The sequence below is a fragment of the Crocuta crocuta genome, unplaced genomic scaffold (genome assembly GCF_008692635.1).
Source record: "Crocuta crocuta isolate KB4526 unplaced genomic scaffold, BGI_CrCroc_1.0 scaffold65, whole genome shotgun sequence".
Lineage (NCBI taxonomy): Eukaryota > Metazoa > Chordata > Mammalia > Carnivora > Hyaenidae > Crocuta > Crocuta crocuta.
In genome coordinates this window covers 3,748,469-3,758,543 of record NW_027530683.1, presented here as the reverse complement: position 1 = coordinate 3,758,543, position 10,075 = coordinate 3,748,469, and positions in this window count along the sequence as shown.

The window sequence follows — 10,075 nt, the reverse complement described above, 5'->3', positions numbered from 1 at the left end:
GAGGCAAGGCCTTTATTTTGCAGTTATTCATTCAAATGGAATATTCCTGAACTGGACTCCCAAGTTCTGTCAGAGGTTTTAACCAGAGTGAAAATATTGGCCTTGTTATTAGTGGTTTTGAGATATACATTTAATCTCTGTAAGTGTCAGTATTTTTAAGAGCAAAAATTGCAGTTACCTTTGAGAAACAATGAGGCTTGGAAAGTTGGGAGAATTTGTGTATTTTCTATGCCGCCTTAAAATTATTTAAAGCAGACTTTAAGGAATTGGCCTATGGTAGAGATGCCACTATAAACAATGTTAAGGGGAAAAGAAGAGCAAATTATATTCAGAATAATCATTAATGAACAGAATGAAGTTCTTAAAAATTCCCATAGTGATTCCCTGGTGACCTGAATCACAATTGTTACAGATGATCCAAAAAACCTTGCAGTTCCTAGGGCTGATACGTTTCATGTCCTCCTTTGCCCTGGGTGAGACAGGCTGTCAGCGCACACAGGTGACTGTGGCTGCTGGCCTGCTCCAAATGCCCGGAGGCAGTTGCTCCTGTATCTGTAGCCACCAGCCCCACAAAAGGGGAGACCATGTGAACTTGTGACCACTAAAAGCAGGAAACTTCACAGACCACATCCTCTTCAGGGCTGAGTCATGAGTTGTAGAGTGTCCTAAAGAGGAAGCAAGGTTTTCCAGTTCAGGGGCTGCTGCTGTGGGATTACCCTTCCATATCCACTAACTAGGCTCTGTAAAGGTACTGCCATTTTGAAAGTGGGGTCTGTGTAGACCCCGGGCCTACTCCACTGAGTAGACAACCGCACCCTTAAGAGTCTTGACTGATCCCACCCTTCTGGAGTCATGGGTGAGAGACTAACAAATAACGTGGTTTTTCTGTAAGAAAATGCCTTTTAGTGATAAAAAATGAAAAGTGCCTCATTTGTTAGAAAAATAAGTTTTTACTGTATGCAAAAGCTAGATGAACTTAAGTACAGTGAAGCCTTGGATTATAAGTAACTTGTCCTTTGAGTATTCTGCAAGATGAGCAAACATTCTAATAAATTTTAACTTGATAATTGACCGATGTCTTTCAAGAAGAGTAGCACATGACATGGAATGTCACATGATCACAAGTGAGCCAGTGGTTCTTGAAATTCACTTTGATACATGAGTGCTTTGGATTACAGGCATGTTTCTGGAAGGAATTGTGCTCACAAACCAAGGTTTTTCTGTATAAAATAGTGGGGTTTTTAAAAAGACTTTATTTTTAGGTAATCTCTATACCCAACGTGGGGCTCAAACTCACAACCTTGAGAACAAAAGTCTCATGCTATACTGACTGAGCCAGCCAGGTACCCCAAGTATAAAATGGTATTCTTAAGTTTATTGGGTTGGCTAATAAGCTTAGAAGACATGGAAATGATTGATTTAAGTATGAACATTAAATCACTCTAGTTCTGTGTGTGTGTGTGTTTTAACAGTCTGGGCTATATAAGAGTTAATGCAGAAATCTTAGCAATGCTAAGAAAAATATGTTAAAAATCAAAAGGCATTTTTGTAAACTAGTAAGAAATAAAAGAATACAGTAAAATATTGACAGCCAAAGGGATACATTCAGACACTCGTGAATGTGAAGCTATTTGGAAAGACATCCAGAAGGAAATTGACCCCAAGACCTCTTTGTCAGGGTGTTAGATGATACCTACAACTGCTTTTGTCAAGTTCTCCCCTCGCCACAATCAGCAAGGTAGCTAGATTCAAAATTCTAAAAACTACCATTCATTACTCTATACCAAGAATAACTGTTCTAAAAAAATAGAATACATATATTCTCTCTAATTATATGTAATAGAATATATTCAGGTCAACAGAGGGAATATTCTCTATAGATTCTGTCTATATTTTTGTTGTTGGCTGCTACGGTTACTGTTTTGACTGTAACTTTCTCAGAGACCCGGGCTTACCCACGACAGAAGGGCCATGAGCTGTGCCTCCTGGTAGCTGTCAAAGTGCCTATAACTCGTGAGAGATGACGAGGCCATCCCAACAGAGGACCAGTAGGAGGAAGCAGGACGATAGCCCTCGCCCTGGTGCCACCTGCCACACCTGGCAGCAAGCGAGCAGGTAGGGGTAGGGTACCAGAAGGGGATGCACAATTGGTACGTGCAGCTGTCCAACACCTCATCCCCCAGGGCAGCCATAGCATAGCCCTATCCCAGCCTCTTGTTGGACATTTCTGGGATGGGCCATAGAGGCCTCTAGAACCCTAGAGCTATGCAAAATTTAGTGCGTGTCTTAATTTCCTGGGCAAGACCCATAGCTTTCATCAGATACTCAAGGCTGTTTCCCAAGAAAGGAAAACCATTGGGCAAAGAAACCCAGTAGAATGTGAACTGTGGTTGTTGCTGGTGGAAATTAATTTGGTTATTTGTGGTAGAACTATGAGCACATTTCATTTTGTTCTTTATATTCTTTTGTATTTCTAATAAGGAATATGCATGAAGTTAAAGATGGATGTTAACTAATAGCTCAATAAAATATTTTGCTGCCATTAAAAGTGTTTAAATATATTTTAAATTACATTGGAAAATGCTATGACATAATTGAAGGAAAACAGCATATCATGGATTACAAAGTCTATAACCTCAACAATACAAACAATATAGGAAAAAACTCCTGTAACTAGTGTTTATAGGAATGTTGCAGATAATGGGTTAATATACAAAAGTCCGTTGCTTTCCTATACACCAGCAGTGAACAATTGGAATTTCAAATTAACACTACCACTTACATTAGCATCCTCCAAAAATGAAATACTTAGATATAAATCTGATAAAATGTGCCATATCCATATGAGGAAAACTATAAAACTGATGAAAGAGTTAAAGTTTTTATTTTTATTTTATTTATTTATTTTTTTACCTGTAGCAAGAATTACTGTCACTCTCCACTCACTGGGCCAGAGACCCTTGTGGTGTTAGCGAAAGACTTGCCCCTCATGTCGCACGAGTTAAAGTTTTTAAAAAATGTTTATTTTTGAGAAAGAGCATGAGCGGGGGAGGGGCAGAGACAGAGACACACACAGAATCTGAAGCAGGCTCCAGGCTCTGAGCTGTCAGCACAGAGCCCAACTTGGGCTGGAACCCATGAACCATGAGATCATGACCTGGGCCGAAGTCAGATGTTTAACTGACTGAGCCACCCAGGCACCCCAGTGAAAGACTTGAGTAAATGGAAAGGAAGAGTCAATATTGTCAAGTTGTCAGTTCTTCCCAACTTAAACCATAGATTCCACACAATCCCAAACAAAGTCCCAGGAAGTAATTTTGTGGACATTAACAAACTGATTCTGAAGTTTATATGGAGAAGCAAAAGACCCAGAATAGCCAGTGATACCAAAGAACAAAGTCAAAAGACTCATACTATCTGACTTCAAGGCTTCCTACAAACTTAGGGTAGTCAAGACAGTATGGTATTGATAAAAGAATAGATAAATTGGTTAATAGAAGAGATGGAAATCCCAGAAATAGACTCCCACACATATAATCAACTAATCTTTGAAAAAAGGAGCAATGGCAATTCAAAGAAGAAAAAAGTCTTTTTGACAAATGGTGCTGTTAACAACTGGACATTGACATGCAAAACACCTATCATCACAAAAAGTAACTCCAGATGGATCATAGACTTGAAGTAAAACAAACTGTAAAACTTTTAGACAATAATAGAAGAGATAACATAACCCAAGGTGACTTTGGGTTTGGCAACAAGTGTTGCCAAAAGCAGAATTTGTGAAAGAAAAAGCTGATAAACTAAACTTCACTAAAATTGAAAATTTCTACTCTGTGAAGACAAGAGAATGAAAAGACAAGCCACAGACTAGGAGGAAATCTTTGCACACTCGTATCTGATAAAACTGGTGTCCAAAATACATAATTCTTAAAAGTCAACAGTAAGAGAACACCCAGCTTAAAAACTGGCGGAGGTGCCTGGGTGGTTCAGTTGGTTGAGGGACCCAATTTGGTTTGGGTCACGCTCTTGCGGTTTGTGAGTTGGAGCCCTGCACTGAGCTCTCTGCTGTCAACATGGAGCCAACACCATAGGTCATCAGGAGATGCAAATTAGAACAATAATGTGATATCACTACACATCTATTAGAATGGTTTAAAACCAATTGACCATATGAAATGCTGGTGGGGATGTAAAGCAGCAGGAACTGGTGAGAATGACTTTAGAAGGCAGTTTGACATCGTCTTGCTGTAAGATCTAGCTTATGCCCACACAAAACCCTACACAGAAATGTTTTTAGGGGCGCCTGGGTGGCTCAGTCAAACGTCCCACTCTTAATTTTGGCTTAGGTCATGATCTCACGGTTAGTGGGATTGAGCCCCGCATTGGGCTCTGCTGACAGCACAGAGACCCTGCTTGGGACGGATTCTCTCTCTCCTCTCTCTCTGCCCCTCCCCCGCTCACTCTCTCTCAAAATAAATAAGTAAACTTTTTTAAAAAAACGTTTTTAGCAGCTTTACTCATAATTGCCCCAAACTAGAAGCAAGCATGATGTCCTTCAATAAGGAAATGGAAAACAAACTGTGGTACATCCAGACAACAGAATATTATTCAGCTCTAAAAAGAGATGTGCTATCGAGTTATGAAAAGACAGAGGAACCTTAAGTGCATATTTTAAATGAAGCCAGCCTGGAAAGACTAGGATTCCAACTATAAGACATTCTGGAAAAGGCAAACCTAGTAAAAAGATCAATGATTCCTGGGAATTTGGAAAAGGGGTGAAGGAGACTAGAGGATGGTAGGGATCAATGACTAGAGACGCACAGGTTTAAGGTGATCAAACTATTGTTTGATAAAGTAATGGCAGATGTACCACATTATGCATTTGTTAAAACCCATAGAAATGTACAACACAAAGGGTGAATCTCTCTGTAAATCATGGACTTTGGTTCATAATAATGTATCAATGTTGGTTCATAATAAATGTGCCACACTAATGAAAGATATTCGTAATAGGGAAAACAGGTGTGTGTGGGTGCAGAAGGGAGTTCTATTGGAATTCTTCGTACAACCCACTCAATCTTTCTGTGAATGTAAAACTGTTCTTAAAAAAAAGTCTATTAATTTTTTTAATGCATGGAGAAAACTTCAGGAGATAACCCAAAATGTTCATATCAGTTATGAATAATTTTTCTCATTTCTTATACTTTAATGTATTTTCCAAATTCTTTTTTTAAATTTTTTTTTAATGTTTTATTTATTTCTAGGCGAGAGAGAGAGAGACAGCGTGAGCAGGGAAGGGTCAGAGAGAGAGGGAGACACAGACTCTGAAACAGGCTCCAGGCCCTGAGCTGGCAGTCAGCACAGAGCCCGACGCAGGGCTTGAACCCACGCACCGTGAGATCATGACCTAAGCAAAAGTTGGACGCTTAACTGAGTAAGCCACCCGGGCGCCCCTGTATTTTCCAAATTCTTAAATGGATTATATATTACTTATAGAACCAGGCAAAAATTAAGTTCTGAATTCTAAAAACCTATACTGAAAAGCATGGATTTTGAAAACCTGATTAAAGTTTTCAGTTTTTTAATAAGCAAATTTAGGCCCTAATTTTCCTGGTGAAATACCAAAAGTGAAGGTGTGGAGAATCTTACCCATTTTTGAAGTGTTTGCACAGCCTACCTGGACGGGAGCATTACCCGGAGAGGAGCCTTGCTCAGCTAGTCCCGTGTTGGTCAAACTCTCTGTGGGACGTTTTTTCCCCCGGTTCAGAGGCACAGACAGTTCCTAACCCAGGTGGCCCAAACTCTGAGCATGCGCGAAGTGTTTACAGTTCCCCAGGCAAAGTCATCACTGCTACACAGCACACATTGGGGAACCTACAAAGTTCCCTGGTGCACAGTCTCACCCTGCTTGTGGGTCATCCATCAGACCTCCCCTGTAGCCCTGGGAACATGCCCCGCCTGAGCTTTAGAGAAAGCATCAGGTGTTTCTGACTGAAGAAGAGATGCCTGGCTAGCAAAGAGCATTATTTTGCCCACTGACCTCTCTACCAAGAAGGAAATCACTGAGCTCAGTGTGGTTTCAAATTCTCTGTAATATCACTTTTCTATGCCCACATCTCATGAAGCTAAGCAGTGAAGATTTTTACACTGAAATGTCTGAATTAGAGGTTCTTAGCCACGGTTTCACATCAGAACCACCAGGGGAACTTTGGTGAAGAACAAGAGCCTGGCCCCCAACCTTGATCAATCAAATCAGAGATTCCCAGGATGCCGCTTTGGACATGTGTATTTTGAGGTGCTCCCCGGTGGTTCTGATGTCTGCTACTTGGTAGGAAACATTGTAAGAGGTAATTACCTCTGGCATGATCATAGTCCAGTGTATTTGGGGCTTATCTCCCCTCTCCTCCTTTTTTGGTCAGTGGGCAGCTTATGAGATGCTCGAGTCAAGTGGGTGTCCAGGAAGTGACCCCTATGCATTAGGTTAATGTCATTTGTGCCTTTCTGACCTCATCCTTGAGTTTTAAAACCAGTCAAGGGGACAAAAAATGCAAATGTCTAACAATAATTAACCCTTCTCAGCAGCCTAGGTTGCAGTAACTGCATCCTGGGGCTCCCCTTGCAGGGGCTCAAGATCCAGAGGGTTATGAAAGGAATATAGGGAAATACACATTTAGGAGAAGGGAATGTGCCATTGTCCCAGAAGACAAGTGGTGTTGCAGAAACTTTGGTGATGTTCTTCATGCCCCCTCTGAGAGGTTACCATGAGAAGGCTGTCTGCATTAGCCGTCTTTCACACAGAAATCAGCATCTGGCCTAACTACCCAAGTTGACCTGCAAACCTCAGACTTAACCCAGCCATGTAGGTTTTACCAAGAGCTACAGTGAGTAAGGCTCTACTGGGGACTGGAATGAAGATGAAAAGGAGAAGCAGAAGAAGAACAGGAAAGACCTGGTTTCCCGGGGCAGAGTAGGGATGAACTGGGGGGAGCCCCAGCGAACAGCCGCAGAGTGCCCAGCCTCGCTGGGGTTTTCCAGGGATAGAGGCACAGCCTCAGTTATCAACGGGTCCCAGCTCTCTAGATGATAACACCGTCAGAGTTACGTCTGCCTGGGTTTGTATACCTGTGGCCAGACTGCTTGCGCAGCCTCCAGGGGCCTGGTGAGCACATGTTTCAGGGAGCTTTATATAAGTTCTCACCAACAGGGAAGGCAAGAAAGCTTCTGTGAGGATGACCATGCTGGCATTTCTTTCTTAAAGACTTTTTTAAAAATGTTTGCTTATTTTTGAGAGAGAAGGAGAATATGTGAGATGGGGAGGGACAAAGCGAAAGGGAGAAAGAGAATCCCAAGCAGCCACCATGCATCAGTGCAGAGCCCGACACGGGGCTTGAATCCACAAACTGTGAGGTCATGACCTGAGCCAAAACCAAGAGTCAGATGCTTAACAGACTGAGCCACCCAGTTGCTCCGAGGCATTTCTTCAGTGATGGTGGTCCAGCTCTAAGTTTTGGTGGATACCATGGGACAAAATCACCCCCTCCAAAAAAGTAGCTCATTGGTCCTAAAAGAATGGCTGTAGAGACTTGGGGAGTGACTTGGAGCAGGCCGCCAGCTTCTCTGTGCCTCTGTGTCCAGCGACCACCTGACAGCATGTGCCTCAGGAGGGACCCGGGGAGGAGAGCTGCTGTGCAGGAGCCATGTTATTGCACCATCTCCTGTCAACGTAGGAAAGTTCTCTTAGCTCTTCTCATTTATCAGCAAATATTTTTGACCCCTGGTACAAGTCAGACCCAGCTTTTGGGCCTGGGGACCCAGTGATGAACAAGGCAACACAGGCTAATTCTCTCCGGGGGCTAAGGATTTGGGTCCTTGCTTCTTTCACAGAGCCTCTCCTGCAAGCGAGCTGTCACTGAGCAATTTGCATCCTGCCTCCATCCTGCAGGGTAGGGGTTGGCCGCTTCACAGAAGCACACCCGGGCACAGAGGCACCTGGGCCAAACCAGCCTCCGGGGCCCCTTCCAGATGGGCTTTGTTGGGGCCCCTCAGGGCCCAGCAGCAACCTGCCTGTGATCGGTGAGAAAATGCCTCTAACAACTCTCATTTGTCATATGCTTAGTGTGTTTCTTTCCTGCCACAAACTACGTGGAGATCCCTTCTGGGTTTTTTTTTTTTTCTTTTCTTCTTCTCTGTGTTCTTCAACAACAAGCGTCATTGTAAAGCAGAGTATTGTACGGTTTCTTCTGAAGCAGGAAGGGCCTCATGGCTGATTTCACATTTCTGAAAAACCCCAATACCAGGCCTTCTTTACACAAAGTGGGGGAGGGAGGGAGCTGATGGCCTTCGAGGGAGGAGCTTTCCATGCAGAGGTTACAAGAACCCGACACCAGACAACACAGTGACACTGGGCGTGAGGAGGATCCCGCTGACAACACCATGCCAACAGCGCCTGCTGGCCACACGCCCAGCACTGAAGTCTCAGCTCTGCCTTTGTTCCATTTCAGACTGGGCCCGAGGAGACCCGGGTGACAGAGACACACTAGAGAGGTGGGGACAGGGGCACTCGTACCCCCTGGCTTCTCTCGGTTAGATTCAAGTGCTAAGGACTTCAATTCACCAACAGAGAGGCTCATTGAATTCTTGATCCACAGCTGAGTAATTTACAGCCTCAGTTTTCTCTTCTGTAAAGTGATATCATCATAGGATCCATCACAAAGGGTTGCTGTGGATATTAAGTGACATAATGCACTTAAAGTGCTGAGAAGAACAGTAGGTACTATCAACAGGGTATGGTGTAGCTCTTCCAGAACAGTTCTTCAATGCTTTCAAGTTTCTAAAGCATCCTGACCTTCCAAAATACAATTTCCTGGGAACATTTTCACATAAGTAGTGGGGCAGGTAGGGCAGAAGCCAGCCTGTCATGAAAAAGCCTCTCTCCCCAGCCAGAGCTGAGCAGGTGTGGCCTAAGAAACTTGCACAGGGCTCATGGCTCAGCCTGGGTGCCACTTCCCACTTCTTTCTGGGTGAAGAGGTTCCTTCCTGGGAACCTCCATTACTCGCTTGCTCATGACATCCACAGGCTGTAGCTTTTCCCCACGGGGGTCTCTGGCCTTTGGGGGCTAGTTCTGTCCTGGATAGAGACTTCTCGTCCTGCAAGAGCGACAAGATGGCATCAGGAAGCAAGCAGCTTCTGACCCTTCCATGAGTCCGGTCTCTTGGAGCTCTGAGGGGAACCCGGGCTCAGATCTCCTCCCCCCTCTCCAGGCCTGCAGAATCCTCAAGAGCCCCAGTGGTCCTGGCTCAGCTGGACCCCAGCACAGAGCAGTAAGGCCCACGATCTGTACCTAGAGCCTGCCTTCCCAGGGGCTCCTCACCCCAGTGGCCTGGGAGGAGAGCGGAACAGATGGAGGGAGGCCAGAGGGCAGGTGCCTCACCCAGGGAGTGTGTGGGTCAAGGCCAGTGAGGGAGGGAGGGGCAGAGGTGGAGGAGTCCTAACTGGCCGGAAGAGTGGGGAGGACAGATGAAAAACCTTCCTGTGCTACCAAGTTCCTCTCTGTAGCTTTGGGCCATGCTAGGGGCTCCTGAAGCGAGCCAGCCCCTATAGAACGTCCAGGCTTCTTCTACCTTCTCTTCATATCCCTGTGGAAAGAGCATGTCCTCTTGAAACTTGCTTGTGTGGGAGAGATTTTGCAACCTCCCTGTCACCTGTAGAAAACTACAGGTTAGCTAACAAACCAACTTGCTTATCAGGTGATTGGAGCCAGATTGTAGGCCTTGAGGTGGGGAAATCCTATCTTGCATGGCTTCCTTCCTTCTTCCCTTGGCTGGGCCCCACACAGCCTCCCCACAGGGGGGACACATCCGCTGACACCTAGATCCTTCTCATCTTCCTGGAGTACAGGGAACACGAGGCTCCTGCTCCGGAGGCTGACTGGATGGAAAACACCTACATTCCCAGGGCCTTGAAACAGTCTGCGCAAGCCTGGCTCCTTGGGGGAAGCCATGAGGGCAGACTGGTCAGAAGCGTTATTCTTTTTTTTTTTTTTTTTTTTTTTTTTTTTTTTTTGTGGAGAGTTGT